General features: G+C 38.1%; 1 protein-coding gene and 1 pseudogene across 5 annotated transcripts in view; one reads left to right on the top strand and one right to left on the bottom strand.

Annotated features, from left to right (window-relative positions):
• Nucleotides 1–14,264, bottom strand: part of TTLL7 (tubulin tyrosine ligase like 7) — a 138,261-nt gene extending 123,997 nt beyond the window's left edge. For 3 of the 5 annotated variants that reach the window (XM_047872922.1, XM_047872923.1, XM_047872925.1), the window contains exon 1: nt 14,058–14,262. The gene's annotated coding sequence lies outside the window, so the exon portion shown is untranslated. Of the gene's footprint in view, nt 1–14,057 lie in introns of all 5 variants that reach the window. The other 2 variants (XM_047872926.1, XM_047872924.1) reach the window with 2 other exon arrangements.
• Nucleotides 14,265–18,196: 3,932 nt separating this feature from the next.
• Nucleotides 18,197–18,573, top strand: LOC125173274 (60S ribosomal protein L31-like; annotated as a pseudogene).
• Nucleotides 18,574–22,393: the final 3,820 nt, after the last annotated feature.

Below are 22,393 nucleotides of genomic sequence, written 5' to 3'. Positions count from 1 at the left end.
AGGAAGCCTATAACAAAATAATTTCTTATTTCTTCATTTTAGTGCATTAGATTTCATATAATATTTATCTCACCCACCAAATATATACTTAAACATCATAGGGTTAAAATAATAACCCTTCATCTATTATGGAATATGAGGCAAACTGCATAAGCAAACCATCAGGATAAAAATGATGTAAACACTAGTCAGAAAGGGAGATTGAGTTACAAATGTGCTGGTGGGAAGGGGGGGAGGGTGCTATATGAACCAAAGAAGCTTTCTTTCTCAGCTTCCCAGTCCATTTAGCTGGCTCCTCAGAGAAATTAAAGGACGCAACCTAACAAAGGGACCCTAAACCAGAACCACATCCAAAACTCAAATGAGACACATAAATTATAGTCACAAAGAAAGGGAGGGAGGAAGGAAGGAAGGGACAGAGGGAGCGAGGGAGGGGGGGAAAGAAAGGGAGAGAGAAGAAGAAGGAAGGAAGGAAGGAAGGAAGGAAGGAAGGAAGGAAGGTGTCCCTCTTAATCACCCTCTAAAATGGTATATTGGAGATTTTACATATTATAGAGAAGAAATGCTCTTTGCCAAAAATCAAGCACTCATCTAGCTTTCCTATGAGACACTACAAATATGATGATGAAAGCAAGATTAATAAATAATTAGCACAAATCTAATCTTTCAATCTTGCAAAACTTCTTTGCAATTGACTTTTGTAATTCATTTTATAACCCATTTTTTGAGGACTTAAAAATTTTTTTTTAACATTTATTTATTTTTGAGAGACAGAGAGAGACAGGGCATGGGACCGGCAGAGAGAGACGGAGACACAGAATCTGAAGCAGGCTCCAGGCTCTGAGCTGTCAGCACAGAGCCTGATGAGGAACTCGAACTCATGAAACGTGAGGTCATGACCTGAGCCGAAGTCGGATGTTTAATCGACTGAGCCACCCAGGCGCCCCTTAAGGATCAGTTTAAATCAAGAGTATACAAAAAAGCAAGAGCTGTTTTCATATTTGCAGAAGTAGTAAGTGAGAATTAAAATTTATTGTATTATAATATATAACAGTATATATTAGTAATTAGTTGTTAATAATTAATAATTACATAATAAGACTACATTATATTATTTATATTATAAATAAATGATTATTCATTTAAACCCAGAAATTCTAATCTGGCAATGATGAAAATGGAAATTTCTAATATGAAAGATATTTAGCTATGTTATTATCAAATTAGTTGCTTATAATTTCAAAACAGTTATAGGGCCTAGGATATAAACTTGATTCTAAATTCATTTGTTAGTTCAACACATATTAAAAGTACCTAATTGGCTCTGAACTTAAGACCATGACTTTCCTACTAAATTAGTTTTGACAAGAAAGATCTGGGCCCTTCATTATCTTGTAAGCCCCAGGAAGCAGAGAGGAGAACGTGCTGTACCCTCAGCAGCCTGCAGACATGGCAGTGAATCTGAGTTAGTCCTCAGTGGGTAGCCCCAAAAGGCTTTTAATGATGTGGAAAATATATACAGATTGTAGGCTTAAGGCATTCTCAGGGGATTACTACTGACAGAAAATTCTACTCTAGCAAAGATTCAGAAGATTTTAAAAAATCAAACACCTATTATGTTGTTCTAAGAGTTGCCTTTAAAAGACCACTAAGGAAGCAAACTAACCTTCTGGAATGCCTGCACACTTACTACAAACTAATTCTACTGCTCTGTTCATAAAGTCTAGGGCCTAATTCAACTTCTACTAACTGAGAATTTACCAAACCCCAACCATTTGGTTTCAGCCTCCCTCAATAGAGATTTGACTGGTGATTTAAAAAACACTCTAGACAAAATATTTTGGTCTGAGGAAAAAAAAAAAATTAACATTTCTCTGTAAGAGAGGTGGAAGTGGTAGTTGAAACTCTTTTACGTGTACAGAAGGCTGTGCTTAGACGGGCATTTGGAGCCAAATTCCATGTCACAAGTTTGCGACTTCCATCACCCACTTGTGTGTGTTGGAACAAGTGTCAAATTAACTTTGGAGGAAGTTTTAAAACTAGTCTAGAGTCATTCCTTTCATCTACTTCAGTGCAGGGCTGCATGGCCTTCTGTTTAGGTACCATATATTAGGTAAACTCCCATCACTCAGCCCAGCAGACTCCCAAATCATGGCATTCTTTGGCCAAAAACAAATAATTTGAGGGAATAAAACCTCAAATGCATTACCCCCAAAATCTCAGCTAAGAAAAATGGTATGTATGAAGGAATTCTGAAAAGATATGAAGAACCTTCATTCTTTGAGCCACTGTAATGGCCATTCCCTAGATTAAGCCAGATTATCAGAGTTGTGTGCCTGGCCACACCACACTGCTGGTCACGGCCACCCTAACAGAACTTCTTTAGGAAGAACGGTTATTCATTGAGCACATACAATCTTTACCTACATCACAATGCTCTCAGGGTAGATGTTATTCTCATATTAGAGAAGAAAATAATCAGGTCTTGCAAGGTTATTTCTCCCAGAGACACAGAGCCACACAATGGGCCTAGATGAAGGACATAATAGTCCAAAGAATCCTGCTGACTTTCAGTGTAAGGCTGTTGAAGACATTTTCCATTATGCTATACTGAATCCACTTTAAAATACATATATATATATACGTATATATATACGTATATATATATATGTATATATACGTATATATATATACATATATATACGTATATATATATATATATATATATATATATATATAGCAGAAACTTCATTCTGGATTCTAGACAGGAAAAACTTTTCTCCTCTTAGGCAATTGGTCTGCTCCTCTCATAAATGAGCTTTTCAATCATTAAATCTTTCATGTTTTCCTCTTTGCCTGGAAGTTAGAAATTTTGGAATTAAATGTGTGCCCAGTTCTAATAAACATACCGGATTTCAGGATTTTGTGAGCTAATGTTTCCCCTAGCTCATTTCATCTCACTTTTTTCTTCACCGATATTCTCAGATTCTTTTTCATCTCATCTTACATGTACATCCTATTACAAACTATGTACCTTCAAATGGCATTTACCAAAATCTTGCAAAAATTCACCAAGTTGTACATTTTACTATATATAAATTATACTTTAAAAAGTAGTGAAGTACAAAAGAAAAGCTGTTTATAATAATCAAAATCAAAGGACAGCGGTTGAAATGTTTCTTATAACATCTTTGAGTCAATTCTTGACAAAACATTCTAAATTACTTCATCCTTGCATAAGCAATCACTGAAGTAATATTGTTATTCTATCTTATTATAACTTATGACTTAAAATATAGTTACATAAACATATGTGGATTTATTAACATTAGAGTGGGGATAATTTTAAGGGATTTCATTTTGTAAAGACTGTATTGGAGGGTTCTCTTGGCCTTTTTACCATATTTATTCTAAGAGAGAGGAGTACATATTGGTGAGAAGGTGTGGAGGAAAAAGCGTCTTTTGTGAAATGGAAGTATTAGTGGAGAAAAAGGAAAACGCGCACATGGAACAAGTTGGTTAACCCCGAGCCGAGTGTGAGACGCACACGCCCACACTTCTGGCTTCACTTTTCTCCTTGCCTTGGTTGTCTTAGTACTGATCCTCAATTTTTTTTGGTGTTGGAACTCTTTACAGTTTTTAATTTTGTTGACTTTGATTTTGGTTATACCTATTAATATTGACCCTATAAGAAACTAAAATTGATAGATGTTTAAAACCATTATGGGTTAACAAAAACAGATCTTACTTTAAAATAACTATAATTTTTTCAAAAAAAGAAATGAGTGGTGTTTTGTACTTTTTAAAATCTTTGTAATATCCTCTTCACAGAGCTGAGATTCTCATATCTGCTTCTGCATTCATTATGAGAGTCTGTTTTGGTTGAAGTATATGGCCTCATAGAGATATGTAGTAGGAGAAAGAAGTATTTTAATAGTCTCCTCAGGTAATTATGGATATTTGAATTTGATACAACATCCAAACTCAACAAACTGTAGTTTCTTAGTGCCACATGAGGCTAGTAGTATTCTAACAACCAGAACCAAATAAAGAAAGCACAACAAAATGGAAACTATAAACCAACATCTCTCATGAAGTTAAATGCAAAAATCTTTAATAAAATTTTAGCAAATTGTATGCAACAATGTGTGTGTGTGTATGTGTGTGTGTCATGTGTATATATGACGCAACAGGATTTCTTCCATGTATGCAAGGCTCATTCACTATTTAAAAATTAATCAATGTAATCTACCATACCAATAGGCTAAGGAAAAAAATCATATGTGCATATCAATTAATGCAGAAAAAACATTTGATGTAATTCAATATCCAATATCAGGATAAAAAGTTTCAGCACACTAGAAACAGAAGGGAAACTTTCTCAACCTAATAAAGTACATCTACAAAAAACCTATAGCTAGCATCATACTTAATAGTACAAGACTGAATAATTTTCTTTTAATATTGGGAACAAGGCAAGAATGTCTACTCTCAACATTCTTATTTGGCACAATACGAGAAGTTCTAGCTCTTGAGATAAGGCAAAAAAATAAATAAATAAAGATTTATTTTAACCTTAACATATTGGAAAGAAAGAAAGAAAACTGTGGTTGTTTGCAGATGATGAACTAAACAAATAAATAACTCTCAAAGGACCTACAATCCTAGATCCAAAATGTGAGTTCAGTAAAATTTCAGGATACAAGATCAACCCACAAAAACCAACTACATTTCTAGATATTGACAACAAAGTAATGAGAACACATTTTAAATGAATATCATTTACAGACACTCCAAATAAAATGATGTAATTAGGTATAAGTCTAACAAAACATTGGTAATATCTATATAATGAAAATTATAAATTGCTAATAAACCAATGAAAACCTAAATTGTGAAGACTTTCCATGTTTACAGACTGGAAAAATCAACACGGTAAAGATGTCAATTCTCCCTAAATTGATACATAAGTTTAAGACAATTCCTATTAACACATGGTAAATTATAGCAAATAAATACTACACTGGATATTTTTATTTTTATTTATTTTTTTTTCAACGTTTATTTATTTTTTGGGGGACAGAGAGAGACAGAGCATGAACGGGGGAGGGTCAGAGAGAGAGGGAGACACAGAATCGGAAACAGGCTCCAGGCTCTGAGCCATCAGCCCAGAGCCCGACGCGGGGCTCGAACTCACAGACCGCGAGATCGTGACCTGGCTGAAGTCGGACGCTTAACCGACTGCGCCACCCAGGCGCCCCTACACTGGATATTTTTAAAAGGGACTCCTATCAAAATTCGGTTTAATTTGTTAAATAATTACACTAGTCATCATCACATAAGGTCTCAAAAATAATCATGTGGACTTTAAAGAATAAGGTGGAAAAGAATTAATAAACAACAACTTGAAATAATTCTGTCAATATACTTTATTTTAAGTTCATGTATTTATTTTGAGAGATAGAGAATGGGAGAGAGAGTGTGCGCACGCACATGGGGGCAGAGAATACCAAGCAGCCTCCGCACTATAACCATAGAGCCCTACGCAGGGCTTGATCCCACAAACTGTAAGATCATGACCGAAATTAAGTCATTTAACTGACTGAACCACCCAGGCGCCCCTGTCAATGCACTTTTAAACTGCTCAATCAATGCTATATAAAAAACAAAAGCAAAAATAGACAAATGGGACTACATTAAACAAAAATCTTCTGTAAATCAAAGGACACAATTAATATGGTGAAGACAACCTATGGAGTAGGAGAAAATCATATACCCAATAAGGGGTTAATATCCAGAATATGTAAAGAATTCCAACAACTCAAAAACAAAAAAAATCACATAACCCATTAAAAAATGGGCCAAGGACCCAAATAGACATTTCTCCAAAGATGATGTACGGACAGACAACAGGCACATGAAAAGACATCAACAGCACTAACCACCAGAGAAATGCAAATCAAAACCACAGTGAGACATCACTTCATACCTACTGGGATGGCTACAATGGATCAAGTAATCAATCAATCAATAACTGGTGTCGGTGAGGGTGTGGAGAAATTAGAACCCTTACACACTATTGGGAATGTAAAATAGTGCAACTACTATGGAAAACAGATGAAAGTTTCCCTCAAAATTAAAAATAGAACTACCATGTGATCCAGCAATACCACTTCTGGGTACATATCTAAAATAATTGAAAGCAGGGTCTCAGAGAGATATTTGCACAGCTATGTTATTTTCAGTAGTGAAGAAGTGAAAGCAACCCAAATGTCCATTCACAGGTGAATGGATAAACAAAATGTGGTTTACATATACAATGGAATATTATTAGGCTTTAAAAAGGAGGGTGATCCTCACATATGCTACAAAATGAGTGAAGCTTTAGGACATTAAGTGAAAGAAATAAAACACAAAAAGACAAATACTCTATGATTCCATTTATCTAAGGTATCTAAAGTAGTAAAATTCATAGAAGTAGAAAATAAAAGGGTGGCTACCAAGGGCTTGGAGAGGGGGGAAAGGGAATTGTTATTTAATTAGTTCAGAATTTCGATTTGTGAGATGAGAAATTTCTGAAGATCTGCTTCACAACAACGTAAATATATTTAACACTACCAACTGTATGCTTACAAATGGTTAACATGGTAAATTTTGTCATGAATTTTTAATCACAATAAAAAATTATATAAAAATAATACCAAATATTAAGTGGAAGGAAAAGTTGCATTTGTGGAATACTTACAAAATGTTAGAAATAACCCAAATAATTATATAAATCACAATATTTTCATACTGCTCTGAAAGAAAAAGTTATTACTTTTTTCTTCTAGAAAACATGATAATCGCTCTCATACCACCATAATATGTACAGTCATGTTAAAGACAGGAAAACTCTTGGACCATTAGGTAATTTTATTTGGACATCTAAATATATATATTCATAGATATTGCTAAGTATATTTGCTTAATTTTATTCCCAGTAGAAGCTAACTTTAGGAACCTTACTTCATATTTATAGTTATTCTGGTTCCTTATGGATACTAAAAACAAAATTCACAAACACACTCTCAAGCATGTTATTGAAGTATGCCCTACTATAACTAATGAAGAACACTTAACTTTTAATTCCTTAGTTAAGGAAGAAAATAGCTCTCACATATTCTATACCCAAGATAAATTTTTAAAAGACAAAATGCCTTCTATTCTGAAATGACAGCCCCCTCACATATGGAGCAGTAAACTTTTCTTTCTTCCCAAAATACTCATTTGGCACTGAGTTTTGACAAGTGAAAAAGCTTTTCTACATGCATACAGTTCATTTGATTTTAAGCACTGATCCCCCTCGCCTGCACATCAAGCTTTCCTTAATATTTAAGACATCTAGTATCCTTTTGTAGCAAGTTCCAGAAATAACTTGTTTCAACTTACCAAAAATAATGGGTTGAAATGTGTTTGCTGACCAAAGGGGATGCTGATATGGAGTAAATGTAGATGTCAGAGATTTTAAAAAGTATTCAATGAATGTGACAAGCTATTTTTTTTCCTCAAATACCCTAAAAGTAAAACCACTAAAACTATCCATTAAATGAATAAAGATTATCCTTTTATTTACATATAATAGTATATGCTAGCATCTATTGTCAAAATCAGTATCTAAAGGGGCAGCTGTAGACCAATTTTAATGAATGTGCATGCAAATTATGCCCGTTTTTTTTTCCTCACTTGATTTTTTATATTGTTGAAATGGAGGAAAGAATATTTAATATTCTAGATTGAGACATGCTAAGTACCTAAATACCATATTGTCATCTTGCATGTGATCAAATCTAAAAGCTAAATGAAAATGCCCCCATTTGGTTTCATGTAAACTAAGCTGAATATAGAAAGTGTCCAATTTCTATCGTTCCTCTCCAGAGTAGCTAGCACATATTTGTTGGGTAACTGCAGACTGACTGATTCTAAATATAAACTGAGATGTGTGCTAAAATTATTGTCCTGATTTTTTAGCAATCACTATGAGAATCACACATGGTTACAGATTTTATTTATTAAGTACCTTGAAAAAACTAGCTTAAATAATAACGACAAAATTACACATGAAAATTTTCCCATCGAATGCAATGATGTAAATTAAATCCACGTTTTCCTACCAATACTCCACACATATAACCATTCATAACACAAAATCAGTCAAACCTAGTACTAGGACCACATCAATTAAAGCAGATTTTACACAAATAAGTTTTAAGTGGGTTCACTCCTCTTACAAAAGAAAGTGCCACCTTAAAAGAGAGATATATCTAAGCAGCTCTAAAATTCTAATCCAACAAAAAAACCTCAAAATAATCTTGAATCTGCTGCCTGGATTACTGCTGATCCATCTTCCAAATCTACAAATGCTGAATTTACTTTAAGAAGTCAATTTCACAGAAATACACTAATGAAGGAAAAGGAGAATTCATGTAAAAATAAGCTAATTCCATCTGGCTGAATTAGACCTGACATAGGTCAGGCTTTGCAAAGTAGTGAGTAAAAGAGATGGAAATGTTCAAAAGAATCCTTTGTCAAAAATAATGTTCCATTTCACATGGCTAAGCAGAGGAACAAAAATAACATGGAAGTTTGGAAGCTCAGGAGCCACAACACAATTTTAAAAAACCAAACAATGTGGACAGTTCAGCACACCCAGCGGAACAAGAATATCATCAATTTCAAAGGAAGGAGTTCTCACAGAGCTTTCAGTCAGCCTTAGAGAAGACCCAGTGATCACCTGACCACCTAACTCTAAACTTTCAAAGGAGTCAAAGGAACATAGGCCAACCAGTCACTTGCAAGTACAGAGTGAAGGAAAAAAGAGTAAAACAGATCTATCACTCACCTTCTCAGAGCCTAAACAATCTCAACACCTTGGCTTTCTTAACTACTATGTGTACTATGGGCAGGAGTGTGTTAACAAATAAATGTCAAATGGGAATTAACAGAAATAAGGGTAGTGGAGAATAAATAGGCAAGCCTATTTAAATTTAAGTTTTTTAACTTTGAGTTAACCCTACGGAAACGGCTGGCTATGCCCAGTTCAACTTTGACAGATAATGCCTGAGAGGAATGGAAATAAATTTACCACTTTCTGAAAGTTTAAGGAAATTGTTTTAAATAATAGTTCTCAACTAAGCACAGGGCAAATTCTTCCCAAAATACTGTGTACCTCAATGCCCGGCTTCCACCAGAAATCATCTGTCAGGTCCTAAAAAGGGGAAGAGGGTGCCTATTTTGGATTTGTAAAGTTGATGGTTCAGTTTTCATTGTTTCCTTTCAGATCTCCCAAAACTGATGACATATTACATACTTGTGCAGGTTCCCTACTTGTGCCCTCAAAGCATATTCACATCCCAGTGACTCCCCTTCCATTGGTCCTCAGAGAAACTTAATGACGTCCCCACCTCAATGGCTTCCGGTATTCCAAGTAGGTGGAGGTGGGACTCAGAGGAAGCAAAGGTGAGAGACTGGGGGAATAAGAGATGGCCAAAGCAGAGGAGGTAATGTCACTCCATCCCTACAACTGCTGCAGTTAGGGGTTAGGGGTTAGTCTCTCCCCTTGAGGGAGATTTCCTTCGGTGGAGAGTTACAACAAGGGAAGGGAAGTGTCTGAATCCCAAAGGGAAATGCTGGGAATATTCTCTGTGTGTCTCATTGGACACTGATCTCAAAGGCCGTCTCTAGCAGTGTACATGGGGAAGGGGCAGAAATCATCAATGTTCACTACACTCTCTTGTACCTTATACCCAGGGCTTCTGCTGAGAACCTGAAGGAGATCTGAAGTTCCCTCCCTCACCTATGTGGATTCTCTAAATTAGAGTACAAGAGTGTGTTCATATGCCTCGCATTACCAGGATACTGAAGTTGGAGACCTGGAAACCTGATACAGGCAGACAGAAGAAGGTGAAGTTTGAAAGAGATAAGGGTGGGGTAGATGCCGGAGGGGAGGCTAAAGGGGAGGGAGTCGAGGTCTGCAGACACAGTGCTAAAACCAGAAAGTCATGTATTCCCTTCTCTGACTATCACCTCCGTCTGGCTGGCTCTCACCAAACATGTTCTCCAACCTATTGCCATCTCTCCACAGTGGCCTCCTACGCCTGCCTTTCTCACTACCCAAGATTTTTTTTTTTAACTGAAGTAGAGTTGACATACAATATTACATTAGTTTCAGGTGTACAACACAGTGATTCAACAACGCTATACATTAGGCAATGCTCACCACTACACCAAATAAGTGTAGTTATCATCTGTCACCATTCAATATTATTATAATATTATTGACTATATTCTCTATGACTACATTCAGTTGTTTCTTCTCATCCCTATGACTTCTTTATTTTATAACTAGAAGCTTATACCTCTTAATCCTCTTCACCTATTTTGCCCAGTACCAATAATTTAAGTAGTTTCTCCAATCAAAAGAAGAGGTTGCCTGAAAAAGTATAATCTGAGGAACCACAGACAGGAGTAACTGTTATTAATAATATGCCAATATCTTATATTTAATTTGTAATGTCCAAAGAGAACATGATGAATCCAATAGAGCTTCAAAACTTGCATAAAGTAGCCGAACTACACATCACAAGAAAAGAAGCTGTGACTGGGTGGTGACAGATATTAACTAGACTTAGTGTGGTGATCAATCGTAATATATGTAAATATCAAATGATATCAAATCATTATGGTGTACACTTGAAACTAATATGTTATATGTCAATTATATCTCAATTTTTAAAAAAAAATTTAAACTAAGAATTCATACTTTTTAACCTAGAATTTCATTTCTGAGACTCTATCCTAAGAAACCAATTTCTAAAATATAGAAAAGAGCTTATGAACAAAGATGTTCATCACAGCATTACTTATTATTGTCAATAATATAGCAACATTGAGGAATGGTTAAGAAATTATGGTACATCTACCTAATGGAATATTATGTAGATATTTTAGAAGTTGGCTGTCTAGTTGTAATTAAGTGAAAATTAATGTTATAAAAAGTAAAGTGAAAATATTTTAAAAAGGAATATATATATCATGATTAAAACTATGCACAGAAAAAAGAGGGGGAGGAAACATCAGAATCACATCAAAATATTAATACTGCTTATCTTTGTTAGTACAAGCATGGTGATTTTTTGCCTTTTCATATTCTTATAGCTTCCAAATTGTTCATAAATCTATAATGGAAAGGGAAAGCTTTTTGAAAGGCAAGCTTCTCTGAAAGAGGAAAAATGTTACTTGAATAGAAAACTCCTTCTGGGTTGAGTTGACAACTGATCTTTTTAATATCAGAACCCAGGAAATACAGTATTTTCTGGAAGAGCACTTGGAGCAAGGAATATGGAGAATGTGAGCAAGACTAGCCAAAGAGAAACCTAGCGAGCTTAGTAACCTACATTAGTTCCCTATGATTACCAGATGAGGAGTGGATTTCCCTGCCTGATATGTAAGGTTCTTCACAATTTGTCACTGGGTAGCCAAATAGTCTATGAGCACTTAGCTGAACCTCCTTGTCTGGCTTTCTCTTTACCTATCCAAACCCTTCCCATCTTGCAGAGTGACTGAATTCACTTCCATCCATGAAGAGTTTCCTGATCCTCTTATGAACCTCCATCTCTATGATTTCTCCTTATTAAGGTGTTGATATAGCATTCATAGCACCACCTTTTTCTGGTCCTAGACCAGTTCTAATTATTTTGTTAATTACTCCTGTGTAAGTAAATATCTCCCCAATTAGACTTTAAGGTCCTTGAAGTCAAGAATTTGAATGGTTTGCAGACCATAGTCATTGGACAAAACATTCAGACATACAGGAAGAGAGAGAGGAGAAAGAAAAGATGAAGTGCTAAAGCCAGGTTGGTATTATACTCATACTCAGTGATGTTATCTAAATAAAATGTGTTGCCTCGGTTTTAAAAGGTTCCCTCTGACCCTTCACCACTAGGACACGTACTTTCTTTTGCTTTTTTTTAACAGCAGTGGGATCGTAGTTTCGCTTATTTATTCCTACCAAGTCTGCTGTCCTCCTGGGAATTAAACAGATTGGACTGCAAAATGCCTCACCAAGATTCAGGATATAGTCTACAGCCATATAAAGAACAAAAAGAAATGACTTCCTAGGAATCAAATTTAAGACTAATCACAAGATCCTACTTCTCTTAAAGTCTTGGGTGAACAACAAATACAAATTTGTGTCTCCATTTTATGGCCTTATTTAGGTAGTGGGCTTTAGTCTATCAATATCCTCATTAATAATTCTCCAATGTAAGTAGTCCAATACTCTATACATGATGGACTAAGATGATTATGTTCCTATCTGCCATCAAATATTATTCCAGTACTAAGAGAATAATGAGCATTTGCACTATAGCAACCTGCCCCCAGAGACATCAACAAGAGTTTCATATCTTAAGAGAGAATACATAAATCGTAAGTGAAAGCAAACCAAATGGCCAAGCAATAGACAAAGCAAAACCCAGCGTCCATTATTTTTTTCAGAAAGAGCACACAGGTCAATTATAACTGTTCACTCTGAAGGGCAGGGCAAAAATAAATCAATGCAGTTTCCCACTATACAGAACTACATTTTGCTACAACACTCATTTTGCTAAGTCAATGCTTGTCCAGATTCCACCACTCACTAGCTATATGATCTTGAGTCTTCTCTGTATTTCAGTTCCTTAGTCTGTAAAATGGAGTTATCACCTACTATGCCAAATCACAGCTGTAAAGAATCAAATAACATTATCAGTCTGAGTTTATCTGTCACCCTATCGTGGGATGACACACCCCACAAAAATAGTTCAGTCACACATCCCATGAACTAAATACCTGTTCTCATTGCAAATGTTTTCTCTAAAGTTTAAGAAGAAAAAAAATATTTCCCGTTTTTTTTTTAACTTTCCTAATTGGTTTTTCCAACATTTGAGCAACCACCATTTATCACTGCCAGATATGTGTTAAACATCTCCTGCTACGACCTAGCTCTTCTATGCAGTGTTGTCCAGATATTATTTTTTGGCATATGGTTTCTAAGAAAATAGGTTTTTTTCCATGCAATTCAAAGAATGCTCTTTCATACTAAAAGAACAATAATTCCATACACAGTTAGTTTACAGGTTGTTGCTATTGTTTGAGATTACTCACATGAAAATTAATTTTATGTTGAACATCTAATAGACCATATATAGGTACGCTTACACTGGGACACACAACTCCTCCTTAGGGTGAAAGATCCATGGGATTTGGAGTCACGGAGACTTGCATTCAAATTCCTGTTCTGTGACCTTGAGGAGCTAATTTAACTTCCAGGCTCCTCACTTTCCACCTTTGGTTCTAGGTTGTTGTGATGATTTAATGAAATAATATTATCTAAAAGTAAGTGTCCAGGCTCTGCAAGTATTATTTCCTGCCTCCCTTAAATCTTTTCCTCCTATACCAAGACCAATCAAACCCACTCTGAACACAAGACAACTTGCACACAGCATCTATTTCATACATTAGCGGGGAAACGCTAGGCGAAGAAAAACTGAGTGGACGAAGGCGTGAATTAGGCATCTAATGGAGCAAGAAGTAAAGAAACTGACAAGGGCCCCCTGCTTCACTCGCAAGTGCGAAAAACACACTAATGTGACACACTTTGAAGACTGCACCGCACACTCACAGAGGTTCGTACCATGCTGTGGGAAAAGGACAAAATACAGAACAAGCCAGCAGGGAGCTTTCTGGTTCACCCCACCCGACCCTGCCCGCCCAGTGGCACCTCTGAAGCCTAGAAACTGAGGTGAGAGCACAGCAACTGACCCCGTCCCCCTGCCCTCCCCCATTCTGCCCAAATCTCTCTCGGGGCACGAATGCTGCTGAATCATTAGCCCTAACAGTAAGAGCTCCCGGCTCGGCTGCTCCCACGGGAGCCAGTGTCCCTAGAGCTGTGACCGTCCCCGGTGGGGGGCCGAGACCTCGGGGTGGGGTGGGGCAGTGAAAGGGGGTCTGGGAGGATCGGAGCAGCAGGTACTCACCCGGGTGAGGAAAGCCCAGCCCCGGTCCTCGCCTCCGCGCTGCAGGCGGTCCGTCTGCGGCTCCCCCGCCTCCCGGATCCCCTCGGGCTGTCGCCCCCGGACCCCTCAGCCAGAGCTGGTGGTCCGCTGCTCCCCTCCGCGGGCCCGCCACCCTAGGCAGCCACGGCTCGGGGCTGGGGCGCTCCACCCGGAGCAGCTGGAGCAGCTGTCGCTGCCGAAGGGGGTGGTGGCTACCGACGGGCCAGACCATTAGTGGGCTGCGACCGGGGGTGCGCGACGTGCGGAGAGGGGCGGACGCGGAGGGCGCCCAGGCCCGGCGACGGTTGGGAGAAACCAAGGCCGAGGGGACTCTGCCGCCGCCCAGCAGCGCCGGGAGGGCTTGGGGGGTGGGGGGCAGAAGGTACCAACCCAGGAGCCCCTGCTCTCCCTGGCTGTGGACTGAACACAATCCTTTAGATTTTCCGGGAACCCCCCCCCTCCCGGTTTGCCTTGGTCCCGCTCAGGGCTCCTTTCGAACGCGGCAAACAGTGGACCTAGCGACGGGTGCGCCTGGGCGGTGTCCCCTCCTGGGGGGATGCGAAAGGGCGCTGGCCTGAGCCCTGCCTTCGTGCCGCCCTCTGCTCCGCGGTGGGGCCCGGTGGCGCCAGTTCCTGGTGCATACTTTACTCCAGACGTCTTACCACAAATCAGAGGGGGCATCCGAGTCCTTGAAGGGGTTCCTCAGACCTTTTACCCAAGCATCTTTGTGGAGCAAAGAATTAAAAGGTATCCACGCCCAGCCTGAAAGTTAGAAAATAAAATCAAGTGGGCCCCATCCGATAGGTGATTTGTAGATCCAGGAAAATAAGGGACAGTTTTGAATCGTTTACAGTGGTTCCACAAATGTTGAACCACGGCAGTTGGAAAAAAAATGTGGATTTAGGAAGCCCCTTTAACAGCTCTATAAAAGATTATTAAAGAAAGTCAAAAATATGTCAGGTTCATTGTTCACCATTTTAAAGATTAGTGTCTTGGGAAAGGGGAGGAGATAGTATCCTAATATGAAATGAACTTCATAGAGCTGGGAAGAGAAGTTCCCACCAGGACATGTCTTAGACTGCTGTGAAAGCCCGTTTGTGGTCCCTTGGTCCCTGCGCAGGTCACAACCAGGCTTAAGCAGACTCATTTCAGACCATGGTAAAATTTAAGACAAGTGTATAGTTTTATCAAACCAAACAAACAAACAAAACAAAAAACAAAAAAAAACAGAGTTGGCAACTACCTTTAAAATGTAATTTAATGGAGTAAAAAAAAAAAAAAGACCCTCAAAATACATCCCCCCCAATAGAAATTCCACAGTTAAAAGCCATTTTCTCTGGATTAAGATTTGTCCGTTTTTGAGTTAACATAATCTTTTAACATAAACTGAGCACATACTATGGACCAAACACTGTACTGAGACTGTTTCCAGTTTTATTCATTTATTCTTCTTTGTTTTCAATGTTTATTTTATTTTTTTAATTTTTAATTGTATTTATTTATTTATTTTACTTTACATCCAAATTAGTTAGCATATAGTGCAACAATGATTTCAGGAGTAGATTCCTTGATGCCCCTTACCCATTTAGCCCATCCCCCCTCCCACACCCCCTCCTGTAACCCTGTTTGTTCTCCATATTTATGAGTCTCTTATGTTTTTGTCCCCCTCCCTGTTTTTATATTTTTGTTTCCTGTCCCTTATGTTCATCTGTTTTGTCTCTTAAAGTCCTCATGAGTGAAGTCATATGATATTAGTCTTTCTCTGACCAATTTCACTTAGCATAATACCCTCCAGTTCCATCCACGTAGTTGCAAAATTTCATTCTTTTTGATTGCTGAGTAATACTCCAGTGTGTGTGTGTGTGTGTGTGTGTGTGTGTGTGTGTGTACCACATCTTCTTTATCCATTCATCCATCGAAGGACATTTGGGCTCTTTGCATACTTTAGCTATTGTTGATGGTGCTGCTATAAACATTGGGGTGCATGTGCCCCTTCGAAACAGCACACCTGTATCCCTTGGATAAATACCTAGTAGTGCAATTGCTGGGTCGCAGGGTAGTTCTATTTTTAGTTTTTTGAGGAACCTCCATACTGTTTTTCAGTGGCTGCACTAGCTTGCATTCCCACATTTATTCTTCTAAAAACTCCTGTAAAATTGGTGATATTGTTGGTAGGTTTTTTTTTTTTTTAATGTTTACTTATTTTTGAGAGAGAGAGTGCAAGCAGGGGAGGGCAAAGAGAGGGAGACACATAATCTGAAGCAGGCTCCAGGCTCTGAGCTGTCAGTACAGAGGTAGACACGGGGCTTTAACTCAGGAAGCATGAGATCGTGACCTAAGCCGAAGTTGGACACTTAACCGACTGAGCCACACAGGTGCCCCAATATCATTGATAGTTTTTAAACAGACTAGGCTCAGAAAGTTTGTCATGCTGGGTTCACATCTCATAGATAATGAGCAGCAGAGGAAGCATTGCAATCGGACTAGTGCCTTTCCACTAGAATGCCTCAGGGAAACATATACTAAGCTTTATCATAACCATGATTGGTCCTTGAATGTGAGTTTACTTATCCTTTCTTTATGAAAACTGCGGATACTTAAGTATCTAAGGTGGATGTCACCCTGAGGTTAGGAGTAGGAATCAGAAAGAAGAGGCTGTACTTCCCCCAGAACTAACGTGGAAACATCAATTTCAAAACAAACAAAAAATGCATGACTTTGGTCATGTGAAGGTGAGGAGAAATTCTCCACTGCCTTTTTGTTAATCATTTTTACATCATCATTTACACTGTATTGTGCTTTACACTACCCTTAAACTATTGTTCAATATTATACTTTGCACTATTGTTCTTCCCAGAAAAGAACAAGAGTTTTTAAATGGACTTAATGTCATGGGTCCTCATATACTTTAGCAGAACTTAAAGTAATAGGGCAGGAGTAACTGTCACATCATGTTAAGGAAGCTTTTTGAAAAATAAGGAATAAAATTAAATCCTTACCTATGTTGTGTCATTGTTCTTATGTTGACTGTTATTGTAAATGTTCACACATCAGTCCCAGCAAAACAGAAATCCCCAGAGCTCCATGTTGCTGAGGAGCCCGTGTCTAGATCCCTAGTGAGGCCAGGCAGCTATGACTCAGGGTGGGGATGGCTTCAGCCTCCGAAATGTGTGACTCTTCTCTCCACATGCAGTTGTTTCACTTTCAAAGGGGACACAAAAGGAGACAAGTAGCCAAGATCCCTTTGGAATTAGTATTCTCTGTCTGATTGACAGGGATATAAGAAAGAAGGATAAGGTTTCAGGTGGTTTACCTGAGACCACGCTGGGATTTAGAACCTGGTTATCAGTGACATCTCCAGCCATCCGTTTGTATAAGTTGAACTTCGTGGAGTGTATATTTCTAAATGAAGAAGGAAGGGGACATGCTGTGCCCGTGACCTTGAGAAACTGGCAAAAGGAAAGGAGGGAATGGTGTGATGCCTGCATTCCCTACTCTCCCACAGAGTCTGCAAATGCTTTTGAGCATGTTGAGGAAAGAAGTTAGGGCCAGAAACTGAGGAATTATTTTCACAAATGACTTTGTGGGATTTCGAGTGTAAGATGTATTACTATGGGCCCTAGTGACACAGAGCCAGGGAGAGGGCCATTCTCTCACCCAGTCTGCCACAGACCATTGTGCAACCCTGCCACCAATAAGGAATGGCTCCACCAGTGAAGGCATATTCTCATAAAGGGCATTGGTGGCCAATATACAGTCAAATGTGTTGACTAGGAACCCAGAGCCGTAGAGCATGAGTGGAATTATTCTGGAGCACCTGGGAGACCCAGCTGAGTATTTCCTGTCCTAAATGAGGGAGCTTGGGGGCGGGAAGGGATGACTATTAAACTTAAGGTGATTATTAAATCTTATTTAGGCAGCATTATTAGGGTGAATTTATTTGTATTCACAAAATCAGCATGACATGCGGACATTCAAATAATATCACTTTTAAAATATTAATAAGAGAGCCAAAGAGAAAGAAAATACTTAGTACCTTTGATAAAACTACAGGGGTGAGCCACACCATGTTGAACTTTTTGATTCAATAATAACTAAGTAACTCCTTTACAACCGGGCCCTTCAGAATGGCTCCCCCCAGGAAGGGTGACAGAAGGGCCGTTCTGCTACCAGCAAAGTAGTGACCAGAGAATACACCATCAACCTCCACAAGTGCAACGATGGAGTGGGTTTCAAGAAATGTACTCCTCGGGCGCTCAAAGAGATCCGGAAACTTACCACAAAAGAAAGGGGAACGACAGATATGTGCATTGACACCAGGCTCAACAACGCTATCTGGGCCAAAGGAATAAGGGGTGTTCCATTCCATACCCATGTGCTGTTGTCTAGAAAACATAACAAGGATGAGGATTCACCAAACAAGCTCTATACATTGGTTACCTGTGTACCTGTCACCACTTTCAAAAATCTACAGAAAGTTCAGGTGGATAAGAACTAATCGCTGATTGTCAAATAAAGGAAATGTCTGGGAGTCCTGAGGCATCTTCCCAGTGCTGGTGTCTGCAAAACTTGAGTCCCGCTCAGGAGAAAGAGCTGAAGCCAGCAGCTCCTTCCCACATTCGGGGAAGCGGTTTTCAGAACTGACACTTCCCTGCCCCACTTCCCGGATCTGCCGCAGCAGAGTGGTTACTGTGCAATGGCCTGATACAAATCATTTTCTTCTGGATCTTCACGGAATATACTGTTCAAAGTTTTACAGACCTGGATAAATTCTCTCTGGAATTAAAAAATACACATATAGCAGCATAACCAGAAAAAAATATTAATACAAACTATGTGTTGGCCAACACACTAAGGTGTGTGGTGATGTTAACATCCCAAGTTACTCTTATTGAGAATATTTAATAGTGTCATTTCTGTTTGCTTTTAGCTATCACTTTTTTTAATGTTTATTTATTTATTTTTTAAAGAGAGAGCAAGAGCCTGAGCAGGGGAGGGGCAGACAGAATCCCAAGCAGGGTCTGTGCTGTCAGCACAGAGCCCAATGAAGGGTCAGAACTTGCGATCCATGAGATCACAACCGGAACCGAAATCAAGGATTGGACGCTTAACCAACTGAGCCACCCAGGCGCCCCTAGTTATCACCTTTTAAGTCATAGTGTTTTTGAGGTAAGTATTATTATTATTATGTGAAGTACCATTTTCAGCCTCATTTAATAGATGAAGAAACTGAGAATTACAACAATTAATTCGTCAAAGGTAACACAGCTAGAAAGTGGCAAAGCCGGGTTTCAAACCCAAACCAATGCATGACATCACTCTCAACATACTTTTACTGCCTCCTGCTACATAGAAAGCAAGCCTACATTGCATTTTCCTCTACAATAGAAAATCTATTTTGTATCTGTTTTAAAATCTATTTTCAACTCTCATTCTTCAAAGGAAATGAGTCATTTCTTAAAGAGGATTTAAATGAGAGTCCTCCCAGTGGAAACATTGGGTACCCTTTTCTAGGTTTCTGTGCTCAGAAAAGAAACGCTGAAACAAGAAACGACCATTGCAGCATAGACTTAGCCAGTGTTTCCAAATTCTTGCTAAAAATTCTCATTTTAGGAACTCTTGGGTGAGACCTTGGAATCTGTATTCTTATTAAGCACCATAAGTGATTCTAATGCACAATCATTTGACCAGTGTGACCACACCATACAGGACAAGAACAACATGTGGCTCACAAACGTCCAGTCTGCTACACTTAACCCTTTAACCCCACCCACCACTTGTTGAAAAGGAAATGGGAGACCAGTATTTAAAACCCACTATACAGGGAGCATGGGTGGCTGAAGTCAGTTAAACGTTTGACTCTTGATTTTGGCTAAGGTCCTGATCTCACAGTTCATGAGTTCAAGCCCCACATCAAGCTTTGCGCTAACAGTGTGGAGCCTGCTTGGGATTCTCTCTCTCTCCCTCTCTCTCTCTCTCTGCAACCCCCCACCCCCACCCCGCTCTCTCTTTCAAAATAAATAAATAAAAACTTAAAAAAGATAAATGAAACCCACTATACATAATTACACTTATTATACAAAAATGTATTTATTAAATTGTTACTGCCAGGGTGCCTGGGTGACTCAGCTGGTTAAGCATCCAACTCTTGGTTTCAGCTCAGGTCATGCATGATCTCAGGGTTTTCTGAGTTTGAGCCTTGCTTTGGGCTCTGTACTGACAATGGGGAGCCTGCTTGGGCATTTCTCTCTCTCCCTCTCTCTCTGCCCTTCCCCTATTCACTCTCTCTCTCTCTCTCCCTCTCTCTTAAAATAAATAAACTTAAAAATTAAAAAAAAATTTGTTAACTGCCTTTTTCAGTATTACTTTGATCATTTTGAAAATTCTTCAAAAATTCTCAAGTTAAAGATTATACTCATTCACAATTACTATTTTATGTAGATACCTGGAACTCTTTTCAATTATTACATGGTATTTTACATACGAGAAAAAAGATACAAATTAAGACAACATTAAATTAACTTACTAATTTTTGGAGAATTAACATGTTTGTAACAGTAAGTTATTCCATCTAACATAAATAGGCTTCTTCATTTGTTTATATTTTATCTTGCATTTCCCAAGAACATTTTTCTACTTTTTAAGATTTTATTTGTAAATAATCTCTACACCCAATGTGGGGCTCGAATCCGCAACCCCAAACCCACCCACCCAAGAATATTTTTATAGTTTTGTTCATATACGTTCTGCACCTTTCTTACCAAATTATTTTTTTAGCATTTGTCTTCTGAATGAAATATTCTTCCCATTTCCTCCTCTATGAGATTTTGACCTGAATAGAGAGAGAGATTGGTTATTTCTATAATTTATTTTTTATTAATCCAACACACCAAAGTCTCTTATTACTTGTTTTCTTCAGGAGAATCTTTGGGTTTTCTAAGAAGACAGGCATATCATCAGTATCTGGAACTTTATCTCTTTTTCCATTACTTACATCCATTATTTTATTTACATTTACTGGAATCACCAGTACAAGTGATTATAGCGATGCCTGTCTCATTCCTGATTTTATTTTACTTTTTTCTAAATGTTTATTTTTGAGACAGAGAGAGACAGAGCATGAACGGGGGAGGGTCAGAGAGAGAGGGAGACACAGAGTCCAAAGCAGGCTCCAGGCTGTGAGCTGTCAGTACAGAGCCCAACAAAGGGCTTGAACTCACGGACCGTGAAATCATGACTTGAGCTGAAGTCGGACGCTTAACCGACAGAGCCACCCAGGCGCCCCTCATTCCTGATTTTAAGTGAAAGATTTAATTTTTGCCATTTAAGATGTTATTGGGCTTTTCTTCATTATTTGAAGTAATTTCCTTCTGTTTCTGTTTTGCTTCAAGTTTCCCTTGGCATCAATTGCTTGACCTTTGTCTGATGTCTTCCCACCACCTATGGATAATGGTTGGGTTTTTCTCTTTTAATTTTTAATGGAATCAATATGTAGATCAACTTCCTGGAATTGAACTGTCTTTTCATTCCTCTTATAAAGACTGTTTTGTCATGGTAGATTAGTCTTTTGATTCACTCCACCATTCTGTTCTCTAATATATTATTTAAACATGTGGCTTTTGTAGCTAGAGGTGAAGCTGGCCTGCACTTTGTCATTGTTGCTATTGTTGCATTCTCTCTTTGGCTTTGGTATTTAAGACAGTCTGGGTTCATAAAATTAACTGGAGAACTTTCAATATTTCTCCAAGTCCCACAATAGTTTAAATAATATAGGAATCATCTATTCTTCAATGGTTAGATTAAAAATTCAGCTGTGAATCCATCTGCCAGCTGCCTTTTTCAATAGGAGACCATTAATCACTTCTTCCATGTCTTCTATAATAATTGGTCTACTTAAGTTTTCACCTCTTTTATGTCATTAGCGATAATGTACATTTTCCTAGGTAAGTATTCTTTTCTAGTTTTTTCTTTTTTTTAAGGTACTGCTCCAGAGTCACCTTTAGTGTTTACCTAAAATTCTTTTCATCTCTTTCCTAATTTCACATTGTTAATCTTGCTTAATTTTTATTTCATTCTCTTCTCTTTATCATACTCACATGGTATTGATCTATTTTATTAATCTTTTTAATGAGTCCATCTTTGAATTTATTATTCTTTTCTATTTTATTTATTTTAATAATTTCAGCCTTTATCAATATTAATTCCCTCTTCAAAGTTTTTTGTTTTTGTTTTTGTTGTTTTTGTTCTTACTTGAATTCATTAAGTACTTAAATCCTTCCTTCTTTGTTCACCTTTCTGCTTCCATAATTAAGGGCAAC

The sequence above is a fragment of the Prionailurus viverrinus genome, chromosome C1, assembly GCF_022837055.1.
Source record: "Prionailurus viverrinus isolate Anna chromosome C1, UM_Priviv_1.0, whole genome shotgun sequence".
Lineage (NCBI taxonomy): Eukaryota > Metazoa > Chordata > Mammalia > Carnivora > Felidae > Prionailurus > Prionailurus viverrinus.
The sequence above is the reverse complement of the archived record's forward strand: the minus strand, read 5'-3'. Positions and strand labels throughout refer to the sequence as shown.